At 39.6% G+C, this 14,754-nt stretch overlaps 1 pseudogene; it reads left to right on the top strand.

Annotated features, from left to right (window-relative positions):
- The first annotated feature begins 705 nt into the window (after positions 1-705).
- LOC122122442 lies at positions 706-14,160 on the top strand (annotated as a pseudogene).
- Positions 14,161-14,754: the final 594 nt, after the last annotated feature.

The raw sequence follows: 14,754 nt of genomic DNA on the forward strand, positions 1-14,754 counted from the left end.
TCTTTTTTTTTGCCGGCCATGAGGCCTGAACTCTGGGCCTGGGCGCTATCCCTCAGCTCTTCAGCTCAAGGCTAGCACTCTACCACTGGAGCCACAGCACCACTTCCGGCTTTTTCTGTTTATGTGGTGCTGAGGAATCGAACTCAGGGCCTCTGCTTGCAAGGCATGCACTCTACCGCTGAGCTACTTTCCCAGCCCCAAGACAGACTTTTTCTAAGCAGCCACTGTTTAGTGTTTAGTTAAATACATATTTAAAAAAACCCAGAAATATATAGTCACATGTTCACAGGGATCTTTGTCATATTTAATTCATGAGTCTCAAATTTAAATTTGTACCATGGGCATAAGAAGAAGGCCTCAATTTACCCAACATTTGCTCTTGACCTTAGGGAAATGAATTTACCCGGACTGAAATTTATCTCAGTTGACCCAGGGGAAGTGAATTCACTCACATCTTTTGCCTGGCAGATGGGTTGTACCTATGCAAAAGAAAGATTCATGTAAGCATAAGACCTATTATAAAAATTCTTTACTCTTTTATAGCAAGCTAGCAACAGGAAAGTTTTAAAGTGGTACATTATTAAATTATGCATTGTTACTTGGACAAGTTAAATTAACTTCATGTATAACTGAAATACCTGATTCTCAGTTCCTCTGACTTCTTGACGACTCAAGTATCATAACGTAGTATGCAGAAAGGGGAGCATGGAAGGCGGGAACCGCAATGAAACAGTGAGTGGATTTACTCAGAAAGTGCTAAGAGACCCAAGATATAAACTTGGAATTTTTTATTAATGAAGTTTTCTATTGTGAAAATACTGTACAAAGGGGTTACAGTTACATGAGTAAGGTAATGAGTACATTTCTTTTTTTGGGTGGGGGGTCCGGTCGTGGGGCCTGAACTCTGGGCCTGGGCGCTGTCCCTCAGCTCTTCAGCTCAAGGCTAGCACTCTACCACTTGAGCCACAGCGCCACTTAGAGCTTTTTCAAAACCAGGGCCTCATGCGTGCAAAGCAAGCACTCTACCACTGAACCACCTTCCCAGCCCAATGAGTACATTTCTTATCCAGCATTATTTCCTCTTCCTTTGTTTTTACCTTACCATCCCTTCCCTCCCACCTCCTCAGCTATACCCCTACCCCCTACTCCCCACCCTTCACCCCTGCCTAAATTGTAAAGTTTGTTTTTCGACATAGCGTCTTGTACATCTCATTGTTGCAATGGGTCAATCTGTATCCCTATTTAAACAACTTTGACTGGTCTTTTATTAAGGGAAAATACCAATATCAAGCATGAACATGTTTGCAAGGAAAAACACAAGTGACCATCTATGTCCCTCTTTAGACAAAAAAAAAAAGAAGATTCATCTCTGTCTGTATTGCTCTACTACTTGCTAAGACCCTTTGGCAATCTGCTTTGCCCTTTTTCTACATAGAACGTGGAGAGGACCTGAGTCACTTCATAAAGCATAGTCACTGTAAAGCCCAGTAGGCTATTTTTCAACATGTCCAAGATTTCTGTTTTATACCTTTTAAGGAGTGTTAATATCTTATCCTAATTTGTTTCCTCAATTTAACTTCTAAGTTTGATCTCAATAATTATTTTTCTTTCCAGGGCCTGCTTGTTAAAATAAGTACAATTTTTCATCTCTTTATCCCATCTACCGCATTGTCCTGATGGAGACTGGACAGCAGTAGTATGGAGGTGTGGCGGCCACGTGAATGACTGTCAGGCCTCCCTCAGCAAGATGATCACTTCTTATTGATGAGTTCACAGGATGAACAAGTCACACTTGGGCCTCACTCAGACTCCCTGTTCCCTCCTCCAGGAGGACTTGCTGATTCGATTTGCCCCTCATCTTGTCTCCTTTCCTTAATCTTTCTAGCAGTGTCTTATCACCTCCTGAATATTACCATCACAGCTCTCATCATCATCTGTGCTGTCTGTTTACTTTCCTTGCAACCTGCTAGATTATAGGTGCTCTGAAGGCAAGCACACATCTCACGGGGTGTGTGTGTGTGTGTGTGTGTGTGTGTGTGTGTGTGTATGTGTGTGTGTGTGTGTGTGTGTGTGTTCTGGCCCTGGGGCCTGGGCACTGTCTATGAGCTTCCTTACTAGTGATCATGAACTTTCCTGCCTGAGCTGGCTTCAAACTTCCATCTTTAGATCACAGCCTCACGCATAGCTAAGATTGTAGGAGTAAGCCACCAGCACCCAGCTACATTCATTTTTACAACCCAAGAACATAGCAAACTACCAAGGACATAGTAGTCACTTAGTAAATATTTTTAAAAACTTGAATAAATACATCACAGGTTACCTGAAAATGTACACAGTCCTTTAGCAGAATGTAATATCTACAACCTTTATCAGCATCTGACTCTATGGAAATACAACTGGTATCAGGAATGCAGAAGTTTACATGTAACAGGGTGATTTCTAGACCAAAAAGTTATTTTTAAATGTACTCTTTTTCTAACCTTTACTTTTAAGACCAACTTTCAATGATAAGCCCAACTTACAAAGCATTTTAATTTTCTTCTATTCCTTTTTTATTACGTCCTGGGACTTGAACTCAGCCCTGGGCTCTGTCCCTGAACCTCTCTGTGCTCAAGGCTAACACTCTACCACTGGAGCTGCAGTGCCACTTCCAGCTTTTTCTGTTTGTGTGGTACTAAGGAATCAAACCCAGGGCTTCATGCATGCTAGGCAAGCACTCTACCACTAAGCCAATAAGCCAGTTTTCTTCTAATCTTTAATGCTGGATAAACTGTTCATTGCTTTAGATTTAAATAGTTGCAGCTAAACAGTGTTGATCTCAATAGATCATAATATCCTTCAGTAATTTTCAACATTAAACAATGTTTTCATTTTTCCAATGTTTACTGCTTTGTAGAACAAGGCAAAGGGCTGGGAAGTTGGCTTAGTGGTAGTGTGCTTGCCTAGCATTCATGAAGCCCTATGTTTAATTCCTCAGTACCACATAAACAGAAAAGGCCAGAAGGGGTACTGTGGCTCAAGTGGTATTGTGGCTCCAGTGGTAGAGTGCTAGCCTTGAATAAAGAAGCTCAGAGACAGTGCTCAGGTCCTAAGTTCAAGCCCAAGGACTGGCAAAGGAAAAAAAATACAACAAGGAAAAGACAACAAAGATGTCAATGATTGTTTAAACAATGCTGTTACAAGCCATGGAGGTAACAGTACTCAAAGGGCTGAGGTTTGGCTGGAAACTCCAGAACCTGCAATCCATCAAATCCCTACAATTTCTCCAGCAGTTGGTACCTGTACCAACTCTTCTCACGATTACACACCCAAGCCCACCATCCCTTGGCCAGCACCACCTCTTTTATGCCACTGGGCTAGCCTCCTATCAACTGGTACCTTTGCTCCCACAAAATGCCTATCTCTTAACAGAGTTTTTATTTTTTTCATGCAAAACTCTTAACAGGGCTGGTCTGCCTCTGCGCCTCATTTTCTTCCGCTATTCTTCTCTGTTTTCCTGCTGTTGTCCTTCACTCTTATCCACTTGTTGCTTTTACACTCCGCCTCTTCACTGCCCGTGACCATTTCCTCTTCCTGATCCCTTTATATTTCGGATCTCAGTCCGTCTGTCCTCTAAAACAGCCACCCAAGAGTTCAGTATATCACCCTATTTTTTTTCCTTACATAGACATTATTGCTCCTAAGTAATTTTCTTCTTTCTGTCCTGTGGTCATATTTCTCCCAAGAATGAAGCTCTTTGAAAGCAGGGCCTTGTGTCTCTTGGGGTAAGCTGAAACTCTCATTTAATGAGTATTTTTCTTGGATTTTCTTTACATAAACCAAAAAGTTGATTACCTCCTTAACAGGAAAATCATGTCAGGAAGATGGCAAATGCTAATAAACTCCCTTTGTAAAAATAATTTTTTAATCCCCTGAATACACAAGCTAATTGGGCAGATCTAATGCATGTGAAGTAATTTAAAAAGCTCTTTTTATATACAAGGGGCTAACAGGAGTGGAAACATGGGGTCTATTATGGGAAAACATTTAGCCCAGTACATGACACATTAGTTGCCAAACTTTGTTCATTAGATTACACATTTATCACTCATTAGCCACTAATCCTTTTACTCACACGTTCTCTAGGTTTCCCAATCCAAGGAATATCTATAGACATTGATTCTATAACACACACACACACACACACACACACACACACACACACACACAGCATGTCTTCAGAGACGGATTAAAAAAAATCCACAAAGCAGTTAAAGGCTAGAAAATCTAAGCCTGGAATGAGCTTCTTTGCAGTCCTTGCAACATTAAACAGTAACAAAGACAACAAGGAACTTAAATGGCCCAGCACTGAATACATACAACATAGGAATTTGGCTAAGAAGAAAAATCAGAAAGAAGCTCACTGAAGGATTAAGTGTGTGCTTGATCTTAGAATCTCAACTTTCAAAATTCTTAAAAGTGAGTATTAATTCTATACATTTGTTAAATGCATACACTTAAATATTAATCTAGCTACTATGGTTGTATAACAAAGTATCTCCAAGATTGATGGCATAAAATAGCAGTGAAGTATGCTCATAAATTCTAGGTCTGGAAATAAAGGAGTTGCACTGATTAGCTCTTACATAGGGTCCTTCTACAGCTGCAGTCAGATTTTTGACTAATATGACTGTTTTGGGTTTTTTTGGGGGGTCCGGTCATGGGACCTGAACTCTGGGCCTGAGCGCTGTCCCTCAGCTCCTCAGCTCAAGGCTAGCACTCTACCACTTGAGCCACAGCGCCACTTCCGGCTTTTTTCTTTTTGCTTATGTGATGCTGAGGAATCGAACCCAGGGCCTCATGCATGCAAGGCAAGCGCTCTACCACCGAGCCACCTTCCCAGCCCTAATATGACTGTTCTGAAGGCTGAACACTGCCAGTGTCAGTGGATGTCCTGTCACTACCACCACGACTAGTTCACAGATGTGGGAAGTTGATCAGGTGCCTCAGTTTCCCTCCATATTGATCTATGCAACAGGCTGCTGATAGTGCTTATGGATGGTAGCATCTCCTAGTAGGACAGAAGAAATGCAAAAGCTTCATACTATTGAGAATCACAGTTACTTGGTGACTTGGGGCCAACCCTTGCCTAATTTATGGACTGAGACTGAATTCCCATGGGTATGGATCATTGGGAATGGAAGCTAGCTAATATATCCTAAAGATTAGCACTAACCTTTGGGTATATAATGAATATACAAAATGCCTATGGATCAAAAAAGGATTTTGTTTTGCATGATTAAGAAAAATAAATTAATGGAAGCAGCTAATAATTTAGCAGCTAATAATCTACAAATGCATGATTGTAGCATATACAAAAGAGAATGCAAAATTGTTTTAGTCACAGAAGATTTCAAATAGCTTTGTAGACAGGATCGTCCAGTTATTTCAGACAAATTCATTAAATAAATGCTATAGACATGGGATCATCTGTGAAAAGATATGATTTCTGTCCTTCTTTTTCCAAAAGCAACATGGTCTAATAAAGGTATTGGTACATTGACCAAGAAATTATGGGATGATGGAATGATTATGGGCATAGATTTATGCCTTTAAAATGATTCCCAAATAATTTTGGAGCATTGGGACCCATTTCCTGACAGTTTTCCAGTATGAACCCACAGACAGCCCGGGGAGTGAAGGGAGACTTAAACATGATTTGAATAGGTTTAAATTATATGTTAAAACACATATATGTTGCACACACGTGCACAGCTCCCATGCATGTACACATTCCAATAAAGCAGGGTGGGCAGTCGATTGTGCAACTGAATTTGGGTCTCCAAGTTATCTGAAAAATAAAGTCCAGATGACTCTAAAACAAGTTGGTGGTACGAAGGAGAAAACAGGTGTTTTTTGGTTATTGGAGGGTTTTGTGTGTGTGTGTGTGTGTGTGTGTGTGTGTGTGTGTGTCTGTGTGTGTCTGTGTGTGTGTGTATGTGTGTGTGTTTTACCAAAATTAGACCCACTCAAAGCCTCCGGAATCTAAGTTTAGAAGAAACAAAATTTTCCAAGTCATTCTGGGTTTTGCTTTGCCTAGCGCTAGGGAGTGCACTATTCCAGTAATTTAAATGAAGCACCCAGAGGAAGAGAAAGAAAGCAGCAGTTCACAGAAAGAACTTGGGCAAGTGCCTCGAAAATAAACAGGGAAGGTAGGACCACATGGTGGTTGCTTGTGTTTCCCATGAATCAGTAGAAAGATTCAATTACTCTTTAAGGTATGAGCCGTTCTACAGGGGTATGAGTAGGAGACGTTTGGCAAAGTTCTTTCAAGTTTACCAAACCCAAAATATTTGAAAACTATCTGGAAGCAAATGAGCCCAAACTACTCCTAGAATTATGAGATACCATGTTATGGAAGTGAATGTATTCATGATTTATGAAAAGAACCATTCAATATCATTTCCAATAGCCATAATGCAGACAGGTGTTGCATAAATAAGCCTAAGAGATTAATAGTTCTTTCTTTTTTCCAGCCTGGAATTCTTGTGAAATCCAGTCATAATGTCTGGAGTCTAGCAGCAGCACAGCCTAACAGGTGAATATGTACAAATTTATATAGACAGTTTTGTGCCAACACAGGATTGTTATGTTTTCATGTAACAACATTTTTAGATAATTTGAGCTTTCATATAAAAACTCCATGAGTGGGAAGGTTTGATATATTGATGAAAACAGACTGGTTTGGACAGCTTTCTGTGATATGAATGAACTTAGTTTTTCCTTCCTGGGTTAAATGCTGACTGATCTTTTATTAGGAAGTGAAACCTAATGGCACGAAACTGAGCCCATGCCAAATTGAAGCTACTCAGATGAGCAAAGTTCTTTCCAATAAAGGTTTCTCCAGTCCTTTTCTAAAACATGAAATATTTAGTACTGTAGATGAGATGAAAACTTCACAATCACAAAGTTGTAAAATGAGTATTTGTTTTATCAGAAGCTTTTCCCTCTATCAATTGCAAAGTCTCACATTTTCCCCTACTTTTTGCTCTCTTTCTTTGAAGAGAACATGTATTATGTAAGACTTGCCAAAATGTCTGATGATATACACCCCTCCTTGTGGGGGTTTATGTAAATAAACATTCACCAGCCTAGTCGGCCCTAGAACCTGTTCAAATTCAGCAAAAATTAAATTAAACTGAGAAGAATTCCTCCCATTGTCAGTTATTCCAATTTTTTCTTTGAGTAAATTAATCACTTAGCTGACAGTGATGAGAAATGAGTTGTTTTTATATCTCATGGTTGAATCAGCCACATTTACGAATACCTTTTTTCTACTTTAGAAGCCCATCATTCCATCTTTGATTCTTATTTCAGACTTGCTTTTAACACACAAGGAAAGAGTTACTTGCATTAATAATACTGTTAAATTCAATTAGCATTATAAATATACTTCAAGTTTCAGGAAAGCTTGAAATTTGTGCCTTAGCTTTTCATGATTATTTTGAATCACATCAGTCACTTTGTTAACTAAAGATCTATCTAATGTTGAAATCTAATCTAGTGTTGAAATTTGGCACTTATGGGTTTAGGTTGGTCCACATCCAAGAGTGATTAGTTAGTGATCAGAGAGGCAAAAAAAATCCTCACACAACACCATTTAACCTAAAGACGTCTTTCATCTCTTCTCACAGGGCCATTGGGCTAACCAGCAAAACATTGGTACAAAAAGAATTTTTATTAATATAAACGAATTTTTATTAGTACCCAAAATGTAATACTACATCTTAAATAACTTCAGTTCCCAAGTGGCAAGAATGAAATGAAAGCAAGCTATAAACATAAACGCAGATGTGGCCCTGGACAAGTTAGAGTAATTTATTGGAGAATAACCCTGCACATAAACAGGAAATAAGGTAGAACAATACAAGACTTGAAAAGACTCCATCATTTGAGTTAATGAAAAAGTGTTCAGTAATAAAGTGCATGTGAAAGCCTCTAAATAATTAAATCGGAGATACCAGGCTAAAACAGGAAGATTGAGAGTTCAAAACCAGCCTGAATGCTAGTGAGAATTTATCTCAGAAAAAAACAAAAATGAAACCAAACCAAACAAAAACAAAAACTCCAAATAATGTAGAGAAATCCAAGCAATATGAAATTTTAACATCAAATACTCTGATGAGGATAGCAGCTCATCAATTTGAAGTGTTTTCTAAATATGCAAAGTGGTGGGAAGATTTAAGTTAGAGGAGCATTTCTACCCACAATTTTTGACAGTGAAACATTTCTGAATTTGGTGCAGTAATAAGATCTAAACTTAAATATTTTCTTCCTAATACCTTGTATAATTTGAACCATCAAACTTTGTCCAAACTAAATGTAAGAATTGCATTTGAAATTCATATATTGACAGTCAAAGATGAAAAGGAATATATACGCAGCACTGAAACAAACCAGTTAGTGAGACATAAATTGCCAAATCCATTATGCGTGGATATAGCAAAACAAAAATAGAAAATATGTTCTTTGTTCTCGAGATAATCCATCCATACATAAAATTTACAGTTTAAGCCAACAACTGAGTAAGAAAGGGAAAGAGGCAGGCCTTATTGTGAAGACATTGCAAAGTGGTCATTGGAGAGTTTGTTTTTCAAGGACACACACTGTCTACAGTTCATTGTATTATCTCATTCTAACCACGCCAAACCAAGAAAAAGCCACGTCCCCCAACCATCTTGTTTAGTTTTCTCACACATAATTTTTTTTTATTGTGAAAATACCGTACAGAGGTGTTACTATTACATGGGTAAAGTAATGAGCATATTTCGTATCAAGCATTGTTGCCTCCTCCTTTGTTTCCCCTTCCCATCCCTTCGTATGCCCCCCCCCACCCTCCCCTCACCCCACTCCCACCCCCACTCCCCCCTCAGCCAAAGTTGTAAAGCTCATTTTTTGACATAACATCTTGTACATCTCATTATTGGAATGGGTCCACCTGTATCCTTATTTAAACAATTTGTTTTTTCCCTTCCCCTCCACAAATTATACCAATATCAAATACAGTGAAAACAGGGGTTATACCAGGGGGAGGGACATATAAGAAACAAAGAAATCATCTTATAAATATGTTAGAAACAATCGCAAAAAAGAAAAAAACATTTGAGTCCTTATCTTGGGGTTCATTTTGCCTAACATCAACTTATCTGACCGTTTCTGCTTGTCTCAGACATATACTAGTTGTTGCAAATAAGGGAAGCCATGGGACCTATGTTTCTTTGGGCTTGGCTTACTTCGCTTAATATAATTTTTTCCAAGTTTTTCCATTTCCTAACAAATGGGGCAATGCCATTCTTTCTGATGGAGGCATAGAACTCCATTGTGTATATATACCACATTTTCTTGATCCATTCATCTACTGAGGGGCAACTGGGTTGGTTCCATATCTTATCTATGGTAAATAATGCTGCAAGAAACATAGTTGTGCTGGTAGCTTTAGTGTGGTCTTGTTTGTGATCATTTGGGTAAATGCCCAAAAGGCTCACACAAATTTTAACTGGGTTTTATTGTTACTGAAATGCTCACATGGAGACTGTTTCTGAAAGTGCCACTTATTATCTCTCAATGCCCCTTGAACTGAGAAATGCCCTCTTCTACAAAGAATTTTCATGGTTGTATTTTTCTCTAAAGGAAATAAGATCAATGATTTTTCTTTTGCTTTATCTACTTGGAAATTGATTCTAAGTTGTTCTCCAAATGTCACAGCTCATTGACTCTTAGGATACAGTTACACGAATATACATAATATACGTGTATATTTCTGTGTTCACTTTAGTATTCCTAAATCTCAATCTTCTCTATTTATTTTCTGTATGTGATTTGAAATTCTTTGTGGAAAAGGGTCATGGTTGAATAACTAGTTAGCTTCAGGTGATTGACAGATCTGGGGGACACAGAAGGAATCTGTAGTTCGAGGTTAAGAAACCAAGCCTATTGGGAGGGAACAGGTTATTAAAATTAATATTTTATGTGGGTGATAAAAATATATACATTCATTAATAAAAATGCAGACAAGTTATAAATAGAAAAGAAAACCCCCCACCATCCAGAGACACCTGCTGGCAATATTTCAGTGCAAAATTCTCCAGTATTTTGTTACCACACAGACACAACATCTTCAGCCCCTCCCCCCGCCCCTTTACTGATCATTTGATGTGTTCAGGCCCTGATGGAGGCAGTTCAAATTCATTACTGCATTTATCCTCAGATCCACCCACTGGTAAGGGGCTACCTGTTTCCTGGTGTTTATTTTGTTGAATTATAAGTTAGTCTTTCTCAAGAATTACATTGTTTGCGTTCTCTACTGAATCTACCATATTTCAGTTAATACATTTATATACACTTGGATACTACCCCCAAAGTATTTACTTATCTATTTATAAATTAACTCTAGGTTTCACATATGAGAAAAAAAAGCGTGCATCCTTTGTCTCTCTGGGCTTGACTTAACATGATTTTCTCTGATTCTCTCTGTTTCTTTGCAAATGATGCAGTATCATTCTTGTAATGGATGAGTAAAATTCTATTGTTTATATGTACACCACAAAGTCTTTTGTTTTTTTTTCAGTCGTGGGGCTTGAACTCAGGGCCTGCTCATTTTCCCTGAGCAATTTCACTCAAGGCTAGCACTCCACCACTTTGAGCCACCTCACTACTTCCGGTTTTTGAGTGGTTAATTGAAGATAAGAATCTCACAGATGCCCCACAAAAAATAAAATACTTAGGAATTAACTTAACCAAAGAAATGAAGGACCTCTATGATGAAAACTTTAAAAACCTGAAAAAGGATATCAAAACAGAACTTAGAAAGTGGCAAAACCTCCCATGTTCCTGGATTGGAAGGATTAACATCATGAAAATGGCAATACTTCCCAAGGCTATCTACAAATTCAATGCAATACCTAGCAATATTCCAACCTCATTCTTCAAGGAAATAGAAGAGGCCATCCAAAAATTCATATGGAGCAATAAAAGACCCCAAATAGCAAAAAAGTCTTAACAGAAAGAACAGTGCTGGAGGAATATCCATACCAAATTTCAAACTCTACAACAAAGCCATAGTAATCAAAACAGCTTGGTACTGGCACAAGAACAGACCTCAGGACCAATGGAATAGAACTGAAAACCCAGAAATGAACCTACAGACCTATAGCCATCTAATCTTCGATAAGGGACCTAAAAAAATAAAATGGAAGAAAGACAGCCTCTTCAGTAGATGGTGCTGGCAAAATTGGTTAATCACTTGTAGAAAACTAAAGCTAGATCCTTATATGTCACCCTGCACCAAAATCAACTCCAAATGGATCAAAGACCTCAGAGTCAAAGCAGACACTCTGAAAACATTACAGGATGGAATAGGAGAAACCCTAGGTCTCCTTGGCACAGGCTGAAATTTTCTTAATAGAAACCCAGAAACACAACAAATCAAAGAAAGGTTGGACAAATGGGATTGCATAAAATTGCAGAGCTTCTGCATGGCAAAGGACATAACTAACAAAATCAATAGAAAGCCCACGGATTGGGAGATCTTCACTAGTCATACAACAGACAAGAGTCTCATATCTAAAATATACCTGGAACTCAAAAAATTAAATCCCCCAACAACAAATCCTCAAAGAAACAACTGCCCAATAAATAAGTGGGCTAAAGACTTAAAGAGAAACTTCTCTGAAGAGGAAAGAAGAATAGCCAATAGACACATGAAGAAATGCTCAATCTCTCTAGCCATAAAAGAAATGCAAATCCAAACAACATTGAGATACCACTTCACTCCAGTTAGAATGGCTATAATCAAGAACTCTAATAACAACAGATGCTGGAGGGGATGTGGACAGAAGGGAACCCTACTGCATTGTTGGTGTGAGTGTAAACTTGTTTAACCACTTTGGAAAGTAGTATGGAGGTTCCTCAAAAGACTCCACATAGAGCTCCCCTATGACCCAGCAATCCCAATTTTGTGCATCTACCCAAATGATCACAAACAAGGCCATACTAAAGCTACCAGCACAACTATGTTTATTGCAGCATTATTTACCATGGCTCAGATATGGAACCAACCCAGTTGCCCCTCAGTAGATGAGTGGAGAAAATGGAATTCTATGCCTCCATCAGAAGGAATGACATTGCCCCATTTGTTAGGAAATGGAAAGACTTGGAAAAAATTATATTAAGCGAAGTAAGCCAGGCCCAAAGAAACATAGGCCCCATGGTTTCCCTTATCTTCAATAACTAGTATTTGTCTGGGACAGCAGAAAAGGTCAGATAAGTTGATGTTAGGTGAAATGAACCCCAAGATAAGGATTCAAATGTGTTTTTCTTTCTTGTGATTGTTTCTAACATATTTATAAGATGATTTCTTTGTTGTTTTGTATGTCCCTCCCCCATTGAATAACCCCTACTTTCATTGTATTTGATGTCGGTATAATTTGTAGAGAAGAAGGGAAAAAACAAATTGTTTAAATAGGAATACAGGTGGACCCATTGCAACAATGAGATGTACAAGTCGTTATGTCGAAAAACGAACTTTACAATTTTGGGTGCGAGATGGGAAGGGATGGGAAGAGGAAGCAACAATGCTTGATAAGAAATGTACTCATTACCTTGCCCATGTAATTGTAACTCCTCTGTACTGTATTTTCACAATAAAAAAAAAGAATCTCACAGACTTTCTTGCAGCAGGCTGGCTTGAAACTCTGATACTTATATTTCAGCCTCCTGAGTAGCTAAGAATATAGCCATTAACACCAGCATCTGGCATACACCGCAAATTCTTGATCCATACATCCATTGAAGGGCATCAGGCTGATTCCATACCTTGGCTATGGTAAATAGTGCTGCAATGAACACGGTTGTGCAGGTAGACTTACCATATCCTTTGGATAATATGTCTTTTGGATAAATGCTCGAGAATGAGATTGATGGAACATTGGGTAATTCTGTGTTTAGTTTTCTGAGGACCCTCCATACTGCTTTCCAGAGTGGTTGAACAGTTTACATTCCCACCAACAGTGTAATAGGGCTCCCTTTCACTCAGACCTGTTACTGTTTAGGAAACAGTTACTTGAAAGGAGGTGTGGGGAGGAAAAAAGGGAAGGGTAAAGAGGAAGAGAGGGAGAATGCAGTCACAAAATTTAAATGCATATGCTCCAAAATTAAGGAAGCCAAGAGACCATTGTGGACATTTTTGCCATCCTCTTGGGCAAAAAAGTGGTGGAGCACCCTCTCTGCGCGGAGTGAAGTGACCATCTTTTGGAGCAACTGGACACTCGACTCTCAGGCGGAGCTGGATTGTCAGGCCTACAGACGTGTCCTGGAGACTGGGTTGCTGATGGATCAGGAGGAGAGGAGGGCTCTGAACACCTGGCTGCCAGCATTACTGGAAGAAGGCGGAGGCAAGGTTGACGGAGGAGCTGGAGGACCTGAAGCAAACCTGGGTGCAAGCAGCCCACGACCTTAACGCGCCCCAGGAAGAGACCGCAGAGCTGCACCAGCAGGCCGTGCAGTACTGCACCCTGGAGCCGCAACAGCTCGAACTGACGGATCAGCTGAGCAGAGTGGAGAACCAGCTGAGGTATGCCCAGAGCCAGCTGTACAAGCTGAGCACAACCAACATCTGCGATGTCACCTTCCAGATCTGGAAGGAAGGCCCCTTGGGTGTCATCAATAACTTAAGATAGGGCTACCTGACCCGTGTTCTGGGAAGCTGGGCGGAGATCAACACTGCCTGGGGATTGAACGCCTGTTGCTCCTCGCTCTCGCCAATACCATTGGACTCAAATTTGCGAGTTACCAACTCATCGCCGGTGGAAACCATTCCTATCTGAAGTCATTGACAGATCACTGTGTCCGGCTGCATTGTCAGAATGTTTTCTTGGAAAACAAATTTGACCGTGCCATGCTGGTTTTCCTGGATTGCATGCAACAGTTAAAGAAAGAACCGTGCACTCGGAGCTGGGCATGCTAGAGGATGCCAAGGGCAGTGGAGAGTGGTATGCTATCCACATCCACCTCAACATGGTGGAAGAGTGCACAAAGGCTCTCAAATTGCTGCTGGACAATTTAAAGTGGGGTCTTACTTGGCCTCAGAAAGGTACCGTCGAAAATAGCTTTGCTATGTTCTAAACTACTGTGACATGATCAGATTGTAAAACTAAAGAGTACAGCATGCCGGCAAAAGAATTTGTACCAAACAGTAATCTTAAAATATTTCCTTGTATTTATAATCAAGCACCAGAGGCACCCAACGAAGTGTTGTCCAGTGGAGCTTCGGCTCAAGTGGTAGAACGCCAGCCTTGAGCAGAAAACAAAACAAAACAATGCAAAAGACATGCACTTCCCTTCCTAACACACCTTCATCTTCCTGTGCTTCCTCCCCACCTCAACTGCACCAGAGGGGAAGAATTGAAGTTGGAGAGGAGAGGGGATAGTACGGAGAAAAGCAGAGGTCTATAATGTTTGGATGAGAAAAAAACCCCGAGGAGGAGCTACTGTTTGTGGTGAGACTTTCAGGGACAGCCAAAGGAGAAGATTCAGATGGAGTTTACTATTTGCTTTTTAATGGTAATATATAGTGTAAGCCCTCCTCAGTCTTGAGAAACTTTCAATAAATGCAGTATTCTATGATTTTTTTTTAAAAAAAGGATATTCACACTTACTCTCAACTTTAAAAATGCAGATAGAAATAGCCAGAAACCACCTTCAGCTTTTTCCCTTCTC

This window comes from Dipodomys spectabilis, unplaced genomic scaffold (genome assembly GCF_019054845.1).
Source record: "Dipodomys spectabilis isolate Male_0828 unplaced genomic scaffold, ASM1905484v1 ptg000001l, whole genome shotgun sequence".
NCBI classification, from domain to species: domain Eukaryota; kingdom Metazoa; phylum Chordata; class Mammalia; order Rodentia; family Heteromyidae; genus Dipodomys; species Dipodomys spectabilis.